The sequence below is a fragment of the Pan paniscus genome, chromosome 6, assembly GCF_029289425.2.
Source record: "Pan paniscus chromosome 6, NHGRI_mPanPan1-v2.0_pri, whole genome shotgun sequence".
Lineage (NCBI taxonomy): Eukaryota > Metazoa > Chordata > Mammalia > Primates > Hominidae > Pan > Pan paniscus.
This window is the reverse complement of record NC_073255.2, coordinates 12,433,937-12,447,338: the sequence shown is the minus strand read 5'-3', so window position 1 is coordinate 12,447,338 and position 13,402 is coordinate 12,433,937. Positions and strand designations below refer to the sequence as shown.

The 13,402-nt window shown below is 36.3% G+C and overlaps 1 protein-coding gene across 1 annotated transcript in view; it reads left to right on the top strand.

The window, feature by feature from the left end:
* Positions 1 to 13,402, top strand: part of COL28A1 (collagen type XXVIII alpha 1 chain) — a 199,480-nt gene that overhangs the window by 18,073 nt on the left and 168,005 nt on the right. The window contains exons 4-5 of the mRNA XM_055115702.2: positions 5,772 to 9,212; positions 10,779 to 10,979. The gene's annotated coding sequence lies outside the window, so the exon portion shown is untranslated. The remainder of the gene's footprint in view (positions 1 to 5,771; positions 9,213 to 10,778; positions 10,980 to 13,402) is intronic.

Genomic DNA, 13,402 nt, shown 5'->3' with positions numbered 1-13,402 from the left:
TCAATGTTGTTACATCCCAAATTATTTATCCAACCTACTGATCAACATTTAGGTTGTTTCAAACATTTTAGTAGAATAAACATTCTTGTCTATGTCTTTTGAACAAATGTGCTAGAATTTCCCCAGGGTATATTCCTGGAAGCGAAAAAAATACACATTGTTATTTTTAACAAATATTGCCAAGTTGCTCTGTAATGCAGTTTTACCAAATCACCCTCCCACCACATGTCCCATTTCCCAACATCCTTGCTAACCCTTTATTACACTCTTTAAACTTGTCAATCTAATGAGAAACATATGATATCTCAGTGCTTTTAGTTTGCATTTTCATGAATACTAATGAGAGTAAATACTTTTTCACATGATTGTTAGCCATTCTTATTTCCCTTCTAAAAAACTGCCATTTCATATCCTATTTTTTTCTTTTTCTTATATATTCTGAATACTGATCCTATATATTATGAACCTGTTCTAGTGTAGTTTGTCTTTTTTTTTTTTTGACTTTGCTGCCCACCTTTTCTTTTTTTTTTTATTATACTTTAAGTTTTAGGGTACATGTGCACATTGTGCAGGTTAGTTACATATGTATACATGTGCCATGCTGGTGCGCTGCACCCACTAACTCGTCATCTAGCATTAGGTATATCTCCCAATGTTATCCCTCCCCCCTCCCCCCACCCCACCACAGTCCCCAGAGTGTGATATTCCCCTTCCTGTGTCCATGTGATCTCCTTGTTCAATTCCCACCTATGAGTGAGAATATGCAGTGTTTGGTTTTTTGTTCTTGCGATAGTTTACTGAGAATGTTGCTTTCCAATTTCATCCATGTCCCTACAAAGGACATGAACTCATCATTTTTATGGCTGCATAGTATTCCATGGTGTATATGTGCCACATTTTCTTAATCCAGTCTATCATTGTTGGACATTTGGGTTGGTTCCAAGTCTTTGCTATTGTGAATAATGCCACAATAAACATACGTGTGCAGGTGTCTTTATAGCAGCATGATTTAGAGTTCTTTGGGTATATACCCAGTAATGGGATGGCTGGGTCAAATGGTATTTCTAGTTCTAGATCCCTGAGGAATTGCCACACTGACTTCCACAATGGTTGAACTAGTTTACAGTCCCACCAACAGTGTAAAAGTGTTCCTATTTCTCCACATCCTCTCCAACACCTGTTGTTTCCTGACTTTTTAATGATTGCCATTCTAACTGGGGTGAAATGGTATCTCATAGTGGTTTTGATTTGCATTTCTCTGATGGCCAGTGATGGTGAGCATTTTTTCATGTGTTTTTTGGCTGCATAAATGTCTTCTTTTGAGAAGTGTCTGTTCATGTCCTTTGCCCACTTTTTGATGGGGTTGTTTGTTTTTTTCTTGTAAATCTATTTGAGTTCATTGTAGATTCTAGATATTAGCCCTTTGTCAGATGAGTAGGTTGCGAAAATTTTCTCCCATTTTGTAGGTTGCCTGTTCACTCTGATGGTAGTTTCTTTTGCTGTGCAGAAGCTCTTTAGTTTAATTAGATCCCATTTGTCAATTTTGGCTTTTGTTGCCATTGCTTTTGGTGTTTTAGACATGAAGTCCTTGCCCATGCATATGTCCTGAATGGTAATGCCTAGGTTTTCTTCTAGGGTTTTTATGGTTTTAGGTCTAACATTTAAGTCTTTAATCCATCTTGAATTGATTTTTGTATAAGGTGTAAGGAAGGGATCCAGTTTCAGCTTTCTACATATGGCTAGCCAGTTTTCCCAGCACCATTTATTAAATAGGGAATCCTTTCCCCATTGCTTGTTTTTCTCAGGTTTGTTAAAGATCAGATAGTTGTAGATATGCGGTGTTATTTCTGAGGGCTCTGTTCTGTTCCATTGATCTATATCTCTGTTTTGGTACCAGTACCATGCTGTTTTGGTTACTGTAGCCTTGTAGTATAGTTTGAAGTCAGGTAGCATGATGCCTCCAGCTTTGTTCTTTTGGCTTAGGATTGACTTGGCGATGCAGGCTCTTTTTTGGTTCCATATGAACTTTAAAGTAGTTTTTTCCAATTCTGTGAAGAAAGGCATTGGTAGCTTGATGGGGATGGCATTGAATCTGTAAATTACCTTGGGCAGTATGGCCATTTTCACGATATTGATTCTTCCTGCCCATGAGCATGGAATGTTCTTCCCTTTGTTTGTATCCTCTTTTATTTCCTTGAGCAGTGATTTGTAGTTCTCCTTGAAGAGGCCCTTCACATCCCTTGTAAGCTGGATTCCTAGGTATTTTATTCTCTTTGAAGCAATTGTGAATGGGAGTTCACTCATGATTTGGCTCTCTGTTTGTCTGTTGTTGGTGTATAAGAATGCTTGTGATTTTTATACATTGATTTTGTATCCTGAGACTTTGCTGAAGTTGCTTATCAGCTTAAGGAGATTTTGGGCTGAGACGATGGGGTTTTCTAGATATACGATCATGTCGTCTGCAAACAGGGACAATTTGACTTCCTCTTTTCCTAATTGAATACCCTTTATTTCCTTCTCCTGCCTAATTGCCCTGGCCAGAACTTCCAACACTATGTTGAATAGGAGTGGTGAGAGAGGGCATCCCTGTCTTGTGCCAGTTTTCAAAGGGAATGCTTCCAGTTTTTGCCCATTCAGTATGATATTGGCTGTGGGTTTGTCATAGATTGAAATACGTCCCATCAATACCTAATTTATTGAGAGTTTTTAGCATGAAGGGTTGTTGAATTTTGTCAAAGGCTTTTTCTGCATCTATTGAGATAATCATGTGGTTTTTGTCTTTGGTTCTGTTTATATGCTGGATTACATTTATTGATTTGCGTATATTGAACCAGCCTTGCATCCCAGGGATGAAGCCCACTTGATCATGGTGGATAAGCTTGTTGATGTGCTGCTAGATTCGTTTTGCCAGTATTTTATTGAGGATTTTTGCATCAATGTTCATCAAGGATATTGGTCTAAAATTCTCTTTTTTGGTTGTGTCTCTGCCCGGCTTTGATATCAGAATGATGCTGGCCTCATAAAATGAGTTGGGGAGGATTCCCTCTTTTTCTATTGATTGGAATAGTTTCAGAAGGAATGGTACCAGTTCCTCCTTGTACCTCTGGTAGAATTTGGCTGTGAATCCATCTGGTCCTGGACTCTTTTTGGTTGGTAAACTATTGATCATTGCCACAATTTCAGCTCCTGTTATTGGTCTATTCAGAGATTCAACTTCTTCCTGGTTTAGTCTTGGGAGAGTGTATGTGTCGAGGAATTTATCCATTTCTGCTAGATTTTCTAGTTTATTTGCGTAGAGGTGTTTGTAGTATTCTCTGATGGTAGTTTGTATTTCTGTGGGATCGGTGGTGATATCCCCTTTATCATTTTTTATTGTGTCTGTTTGATTCTTCTCTCTTTTTTTCTTTATTAGTCTTGCTAGCGGTCTATCAATTTTGTCGATCCTTTCAAAAAACCAGCTCCTGGATTCATTAATTTTTTGAAAGGTTTTTTGTGTCTCTATTTCATTCAGTTCTGCTCTGATTTTAGTTATTTCTTGCCTTCTGCTAGCTTTTGAATGTGTTTGCTCTTGCTTTTCTAGTTCTTTTAATTGTGATGTTAGGGTGTCAATTTTGGATCTTTCCTGCTTTCTCTTGTGGGCATTTAGTGCTATAAATTTCCCTCTACACACTGCTTTGAATGCGTCCCAGAGATTCTGGTATGTTGTGTCTTTGTTCTCGTTGGTTTCAAAGAACATCTTTATTTCTGCCTTCATTTCGTCATGTATCCAGTAGTCATTCAGGAGCAGGTTGTTCAGTTTCCATGTAGTTGAGTGGTTTTGAGTGAGATTCTTAATCCTGAGTTCTAGTTTGATTGCACTGTGGTCTGAGAGATAGTTTGTTATAATCTCTGTTCTTTTACTAGTTTGTCTTTTAAGTTGTTTTTGAAATTACAGAACATTTATGGATTTTTACTGGTTACAAAGCTCTTTTGATACTCACCACAACACTGTGAGAGAGGTGTTATTTTTGTTGTTGATTCGGATGCTGCTGTTGCTATCCTTATTTTTATTGGGCTCCTCCTCATAGTCTTCACTTGCGGATGTGGAAACTGAGGCTTTCAGAACTTACAGGTCCAGCGTCAAAAAGTGGCAGAACCAATTCTCAGACCTGTGTGCTGTACTCTTTTAAGAGGCAAGAGGGCACCGCACAGCCTGGAAGTTAGGTATAGTCTCTGGTGTGCTGAAGATGGCTCATGTCACCTTGTGAGGGTCAACTGCTAAATTTCCAGAAATTTTTTGAGCCAGTTGTTAACCGCAGATATTATTAAATGTTGTATTATATATTTAACTTACAAATAAATAAATTACATTAAAAACAATAGTAATAAATACTCAAAACTCATTACTTCCTAATTATTTACTAAATCTTACTATTGTGTGTGTACTTGAAGTTGTTTGCATCCATGGCAACTATATGATGGAAATCCTGCATAGTGGTATGCTGCTATATATTTGTGTTTCTCTTTCCAACCCTGTGTTCAGTGATGTCACATTAGTAATTTGAAATCTGACATAGTAGGACTTTTTACACAATAGAAATCTGCTATAAATTAGGGCTTGAATTACTGTCTTATTTATTGTCTAGGCCAAAGAAAGTGATGGAGAAAACAATAATGCAGATTAAACTCAAAAGTGTATTTTATCTGTAACAGTTGAACAAGAAAAAAACTAAGAAAATGTTTCAGTATTTGAAAAGTATTATTTTATTCAGCTACAAAGTTGCTTATATCATTGACAAACAAATGAAGTTTCAATGCACATCCATCTTTTTCTTTGTTTCACTTTTGTCTTACTTGTTCAACAAGAGGAAAATGCCAACCAACATTCTTGTTGGAACTACACTCATTCATCAATTACAACCATAGATTGGCTAAGGATATAAGAATTTGGCCAAAAATCAATGAAAGCAATCTGTATGAGTCAGTTTGCTATATAGAATTTATAATAGAGAATATTGTGTATTTTATTATTATTTGAAAATTTTATACCATACGTTCTTTATCAATAACATTTCTGATAAACTTACGTATGTATATGTGTACAATACACTTTTTTCCCCAGAGAGACAGTTATTAAATACTTTTTGGCAGACTGCTGGGTACCATCTTTCTCCTTCATTTCTTCCAGTTTCCTAGGCCAATTAGGTACTAAGCTCTTTGATTCTGCTTCTTAATATTTCTTAGACTTCTTCACTTTGCATTCTCATTGCTGGTACTTGAGAGCCTTATCTCTCATTGGTGTCATAGTAAGTTTCCTAGTAGATCTCAGCCTCCAAGCTTGTTTTCCTGCCATTATTCACACAGCAATCAGAGTGATTTTCCTAACATGAAAGTGTGATCATGTCACAACCCTGCTTAAAATTGTTCAGTGGCTCCCGTTGCTTTCAAGATAAAGTTTAAACCCTTTAACATGGCATGAAAGAAACCACTGTTTATCCTCTGCTCCTGCACTTCCAACTTCCATATCACAGTCTGAGCTGGGTGCCCTCTGTGTAGGTCTCTTTTATAGATGTTATCACACTATATTGCTCTTGCTGTTTTTGGCCTAATATTTTGTTATGAAAATTGTCAAACATACAGAAAAGTTAACAGAATTATACAGCAAACCCATTACCTGCCACCTAGATTTCACAATTGTATTTGCAATGAACATATTTGCTCTATTGCATAATCTACGCATCTACCCATTCTTCTACCCGTCTCTTTTCTTCTCTTTTTCTTTCTTTTTTTAGATGGGATCTCACTCTGTGGCCAGGCCGGAGTGCAGTGGTGCCATCTCAGCACACTGGTTCAAGCAATTCTCCTGCCTCAGCCTCCTGAGTGGCTGGGATTACAGGCATGCACCACCACGCCCAGCTAATTTTTGTATTTTTAGTAGAGACGGGGTTTCACTATGTTGGCCAGGATGGCCTTGATCTCCTGACCTCGTGATCCGCCCGCCTCGGCCTCCCAAAGTGCTGGGATTACAGGCGTGAGCCACCGCACCCAGCCCCATCTTCTTTCTTTATGATGCATTTCAAAGTAAGTTGCAGACACTGGTACATTTTGTGCCCAAACCCTGCAGCATGGTATTGTCAACTAGAGTTAGATATGTGATTACTTAATTTTTTTTTTTTTTTTTGGTAAAACTTGCCATTGCTCTTTACTTGCTTATTTTCTTCACTGGGTTGAAGTGACTGCATCTATCTGTTTTCTATCCAGTGCCTCACATATAGTAGAAACTAAGTTAATGTTAGTTAAGTGAATGAGTTATGGATTTCATCAGATGTTACTTAGAGAGCTTCTTGATCCTATATAAGAGTAGTTTTATCACTCTTTGGTTCATCTCCTCATTCTTCTGCCCAAAAAAGCTGTAGAAAGCAACTTATATTCCACCCGTTCAGCATCACAGACGATTAAAATTTTTCATCTGTTAACAATAGTTGACAAACTCTCACACTGTGTCTTTCTACAAAGTCCCACAAGGTGGTGCCCAAATATCTTTTTTCAAACAACACTTCCTGAAGACCCATGCAGAGTCCTGACTAAATTGTGTTAGTATTTGGCATTTCTGAATTTGGTCAATTAGAATAACAGAAAATATATAATTAAGTAAAAGTTACTCAACATTAAATAACATTATATATGTGATTTCAAAATCTATAGTTCTGGATATAAACAATGAATAATGATAATAGGTACTTTATTTCTGTGTAGAATTTAGTATTATTAAAAGGTTGTTCATATCCCCAGATAGGAAAAAAAAATTCACCTCAAGTCCCCTTTTCTATAAATTTTGTCCATGAATAATTTACCCTTAGTATAGAATTTATAAGGGCAGAAGGAGAAACAAACTGTTGTGCAGGAGGAACTATATAATTTAGATGCAATGAAAAAAACAGATGACCCTATTACCTTAACTGGGAACAATGTTGTGTAAACCAGCATTGTAACGGCTTAATATAACATGGGATAATAAGTTACTTAATGCTCTTAAAACACTTTTATTCCGGAAATTTAGAAGAGTTATTTTAAAACTTTTTTGGATATTCTTATTAAATCTCAATACACTGACCAGAAAACCCAAGTAGGTATTGTGTTTCTACAACTTAATATTCATGCAAATGTTGATATCTACCTATATTACTGGCTATGTTTTGATTAGGGATCAAAAACATGGGCTGTCAGTTACTGAAGTAGCTGTAACAATCCCCAGCTACTCAGATAAACCTGTCCAAACCTGGAGGAGAAAGTTTTTCAACCCAGGGTTCGAAGAGGTGGTGTTCATTGCCTTTAATGGCCCAGGCACTAAGATTTACACAGTGAGACGTGAGACTCTTTAATGTGCTGGAACTTAGCCCATGATGATTTGTTCTGAGCCATTTGCCACTAAAGTTAAATCCTTATAAATATAAATTATTAGCCATACAGCCTCCTTTTTCTCCTGCTCAAGCACAAGCCTGGATAGCGCAAAGGCCTAAAAATTTTCTAGGGCATTTAGAGATAATGAAAGATGGCCACTTTGATGCACAAAGACCTAAATTTTAGTCCCTCACTGATTAATGATTTGACCTTTGGTTGGGTCTTAATATCTGTCCTCTATTTTATCAACTGTGAAATGGCAGAATTAAATAAAAGTGGTTTCTAAGTTTCCTTCCAGTTCAGAGATTTAACACTATTGTTTGTCCCCAATACAAGAAAAGTTTAAATACCAATCAGTGGTTATCAAATAATTCACCAAGATCTAGAATAACACTGTCTAATATCTGAAAGTAAAATGAACTAAGTGAAAAATAGAAATATTTTTCCATTTAAAGCAGAGTTTAGTCAAGGTATAAATAGATCTGATCTTTCTCTATTTGTAGGCTCTGCATGAAAAAGTTAAAACTGCTCTATCCATTGACCAAAGAAAATAATTAAAGAAAAATATTGAACATTCAAACCTATGATAGGACTAGATCAATCTACTTTCAGATATTTCTTAGAAAAAAAATTGTAAAACTTTCCAGATGGCACCTTGATTTATTTTTGGTCTAAAAGAATTGCATTTAGTCAGGAATAAACAACATGGAAAGAAGAAATATTAATATTGAAAAAACATTTTAGAGAAAGAGATTAATAGTCATAAGATTGGTATAATGGGAATTTAGCCTGTCACTGTAGCCTATGAGGCACTGTGTGTTGCAAATGTGACACAATTATTCAAGCTGGGGATTGAATGGCAAATAATGAAGCAAGAGATCTTAGGGAGTAAATGATATAAAAGATAATTGAGTCCGTGTTGCTGTACCCCGAAACTGCTCTAAACCATAAAGTTTATTAAATAATAGTAACAATTGAAAAATAGTAGAGGGAATGTGGAAGGATCAACTCAATCAGAATTTGGTGAGGGAATAGGGACTGAAGTCACACTGTTCCACATTTAAGCAATGCCACATCCTGTATTTTATTACCAATGATAATTTTTATTTTCTTATTGTCTTTGAATGCTTTCAATCTTTCCCTTTGTTGACAAATAAGACCAATACAGTTTTGGTGTTTGCCGTGGTTTGCATATTTGCCCCCTCCAAACCTCGTGTTGAAATTTCATCCCCACTGTTGGAAGTGGGGCCTGATGGGAAACGTTTGGGTCATGTGGGTGGATCCCTTATGAATGACTTAATGCCATCCTTGCGGTAATGAGTGTGTTCTCTCTGTATTAGTTCCTGGGGGAGCTGATTGTTTAAAAGAGTCTGACACCTCTCTCCCTGCTCTCTTGCTCCCTCTCTTACCATATGATCTGCACACGCTGGTCCCCTTTCACCTTTTGCCATGAGTAGAAGCAGTCAATGGTCCTCACCAGAAGCAGATGCTGGTGTCATGCTTCTTGCATAGACTGCAGAATTGTAAGCCAAATAAACCTCTTTTCTTTATAGATTACTCAGCCTTAGGTATTCCTTTATAGCAACACAAAATGGACTAAGACAGTATTCCTCTAATTACTGATGAAGGAGTTGAGAGAATGCCTAGGTCATATTCTGGGTCCAAGGATAACGAATCCCAGAAATTTCAGAGCTTTGGGGCAGGTGTTAGAAATTCTACTATATCAAGCTTTTCTACTGACAAAAAGAAGAAAGAGAAAGAAAGAAAGAGAAAAAAAGAAAAAAGAAAGAAAGAAAGGAAAGGATCTTCAAGAACAAATTTCTTCAAATCAGGTACGAAGGTCATTAATTTCTTCCTTGTTAGTTGGTAATTTTTTTTTTTCTACTCTAGATCAGCAGTGTGGGAGGTGGCTAAAATAGGGAGAAGCTTGTGAAACTATACTATGCCTTAATCTTTGTCAAAATATATAACTTTGATTTGTTACCAGCCTTTTTTTGTGTGTATTTCTATGACTTCATGCAGATACAATTCTCTGAAATATGTAAGTCCTAGCAGACTTGTCTCTTTTTAAATGATTCTAGGACCCCAAAATATCATCACCACTAAAATTAAGATGTTGGCACTGGTACTAGAATCAATAAACACAATGCAGATGCTACTGTGGTAGCATATTAAAAGAATTTGAAAAAGTTGAAAAAAGATTTTCATCTAGCAGAGCTTTGGAGAAGAGCAATTTATTGTATCACAGACCTCAAGTGACTGATAAACACTAAAAATTACTTCTAATAATCATTTATTTCACGAATATGACTGCTTACTCTGGGCTATTTATAGTAGTAACAATGAAAATAGTGTGCTATATTTCTTCCATAAAGACTTTTACTACAAAATAACTATCAGAAGGGCATGGGCTCCACGTTGCCTTTTTCTAGTCATTATGGTTATCCATGCTCTCTTATTTGTTCTGGTGTAAGTCCAATAGCATACTAATTCAAGACCATCTGTTGGGATTAAGATTGTGGTGCATTGTTTCTCTGGGTGCAAAACTAGTTGTCTTTTATACATTGATGAAACTGAAGATTTTATTTTGCATAATCTTCCCAATTAATTTAGTGCTGATTTTCACGCTTGAGAATGAGAGGTGGCAAATCTTTGGTTTGAGTTACCCTATTTAATGTTGGAGAATGAAAGGGAATGGATGACTAAGTTGGACTCCAACCTCCCACCAACTTTAATCAAAACAGCTCCAAGGCAGGAGGGCTTTAGTCCATTTCCCCCATCTAGGAATCACCTGTTTGCTTCTTAGTGGCATTATTATTCTGCATGTTTTTAACCTGCCTCAGCAAAAAGAGAGTTGACCTGAAAAGATGCTACTTCCTTGTCTCTTGATTCTCATCTTACAAAAGTAAAAAGTGTGACTAACACCCATAGGCTATCAGGTAAATATATGGTTGTTCCCTAGGAAATTCCGTTGTTATTTCTGCGTTATACCCACCGTTTCTTCTTTCTGTTACCAAAGCCTCACAAAACTTCCTCAGTTCCTCGAAACCTGTTTTGTGAGGAGGAGACAGTGAAAACACAGACATTCGCATAGATACTTAATGATGCAGTAGTTGTTATAAGTGAGGCTCACAGGTCTTATAAGCCTGAGTTAAAAGTTCATTTTGCCATTCTCTGGTTTTAGTATGACAGTGGACAAGTTACTGAACCTCTCTCTGCCTCCATCTTGGAAAAATTCGAATTCTTACAACATCTACTAAGTACAAGGGGTCCTGGAATAATATTTTGTTCAATGTCATTTTGTTATAACATTGATGAGAAAAAAAATTCAATTCCTGGGCCAGGCTCACTGTGTGGAGTTGACATGTTTTCCCTATGTCTGTGTGGGTTTTCTCCAGGTCCTGGGGTTTCCTCCCACATCCCAAAGCTTTGCCCATTAGATGCATTGGTGTGTCTACATGGTGCCTGTCTGAGAGAGTGGGTGGGTGTATGTGTGCCCTTTGACAGGACTGCATCCTGTCCAGGGCTGGTTCCTGCCTTGTACCCTCAGCTGCTGGGACAGGATCTGGTCAACCGTGACCCTGAACTGGAATATGCAGGTAAGCAGTTATCTTGTTTTTATCAATCTTTCATAAATGTATATATAGCTTAGATTTATTTCAATGTTTATTATTAGAGGTGTTTTGAGTATTTAGAGGTTTAGTAATGTTTTTGTGACTAGGAATATGCCATAAGAGCTTAACTCTTATTTATATCAATTAGCTCTTGGGAAAATTGTCTTCATTATCAATTGTTTCACTTTATGTCACAGTTTCCAGAACCTACAGAGGACATTAAGTGAGGACTTACTGTATATAGGTGGTTGTGCTTGTGAAGGATTAAATGAGGTAATGTGTGTGAAGCACTCAGGACAGTGCCTAGCACCTGGTAAGTGTCCATGAATTGGAGGCTATTATTGCTATAATAAGGAAATTCATACACATTAAAATGGCTAAGAAAGTTCATTTTAAATAACCGTAACATGCACATTTATATTGCTTTCTCGGATGATCTTGCTATTCTGTATTTCAGAGGAAGTCCGTGGAGAAGCCTGCCTGTTAGTTGTCTAGGGGTCAGGTGGCTTCTTGGCAGTACATATTACATGATAAACATTGACTTAATATGGGCCATAACCACAAGGTAGAAAATAGGGAAACAGGGAGTGGAAAAACCACAGTGACCTCCTTTCCTAGAGAGAGACCAAAATATTAACCGCTGTAAACCTCTCATGTTACAGTTCGAACACATCTTAATAAATGATTAAATCCACTCTCTCATTTCATAAGTGGGGAACTGAAGCCCCCACAAAAGTTAGGGGCAGAACTATGACTATACTCAGACCACTCTTTCCCTGTATATTACATATACCTTTTATTATAAAAAATTTCAAAAATCACAGAAATACAAAGACTAGAACAATTCACACCTATGTACTCATCATCCAGCTTTAATAACAATCAAACTGTTACCTCTCTTAAAAAAACAGCTTTGAATCTGAGTCTGGTGTCATTTATACTCCTTCACAGAGATGTTCAGAACCAGTATCTTAGAGCACATCCCCTAGGCAAAGAAATGTAGCAATAAAAAGAGAAGGACATAGCATGAGAAAAAAAGGCAGGCTGTCAACCAATGCCTAAAATGTAGAAAGTTCTCTCAAGTTGTTTTTACAATAGTCTGGAAAACACAGTCTCATTCTGAAAGGACACTGTTCCTTTAAATTGCTTACTGATCCCACCCAGATCTTGCACCCTGGCCAAATGCCTGACCACTCTTGCTTTGACTTAGTCGAATAAATATGAACAAAAGACTGCAAAAGATCCTAAAGCAAAGACACTTTTATTTCCCACAGAACAGAACAATATCAAATAGCTAACTTCACCCCCAACCACAGTCCTTGCTGTTGGCATTTACTCAACTAGTCTTTAATTCCTGTTTGACAAACTTTATAAGGTAAGACATAACAGATTTATTTTAGTCACTTGAAATCAGATAGGACCATCAAGGAACTGTGGAAGACTAAATGACTTACTTACGTAATTATTAGGTGAGAAAGCTTGTCAATAGTTTGTATTCTCTGCAATTACTTCAAATCAATTATTAGAAAAATATTAACATTGTTAAAATGTAGAAATTTAAAATCTAAAGTTATTTTGAAATGGATTTTTAATTTACAGTCTTCTAAATTGTTTTACAACGATGTTAATATATTTTAGGACATCTTTTTCTTAATTTGGAACAGGGTTTACAATTCAGAATTAGTTGTAGAATACTTTATAACTTGGCTAATTTGTCAATTTGAATAAAGTCTTTATTCAATCATTTTCTATTTGTGTAGAAACTGAGATGCAAACATTGTAACTAAAGTTGGTGAACTCTGATATAAGATCATTTTATTTTTGAAAAATTATAAAAAATAAAGTATCTTGGATTTATTTACTGATCCTGATATTTACCCCAAATAAATTTTAGGCCAAAAGTAAAACTATGGTATTTGATTAATAATTATGATTGTTTCTGCATTTGTAAAATGTAACCTATAGTAAACACAGAGGTTCACATTTCTTTCACTTGACTAATGGCACTGTTTCCTCTGAAACCTATTTTGCTTGTACGTGACATCAGAAAGAGAGAAAGGTGAGAATTATTAAAAACAGAGGCAAAATAAAACATGGTAAAAAGTGATTAGAAATGAGTGGGCTCTCAAGATGCCAAATTAATAAACGAGAAAGATATTTCAGGGAAGCAGTAGAACTAACAAGCTAGAGAAACAAATCTAGAGAGGTATGAAAATGTCTTCTGGCTACAATAGGGAAACAGAAAGAAATAAGACTTTGGTTTGGGAGGGCTAGATTAACAATGTCAGAGCAAATAAGAACAAAATATGAGATATTGGGATTATTGTCAATGGAAAAGTTATGTTTGTGAATATCATATATACAGGGATCAGGTACAAATTCATGATTATATGCCAAGAAAACAGTAA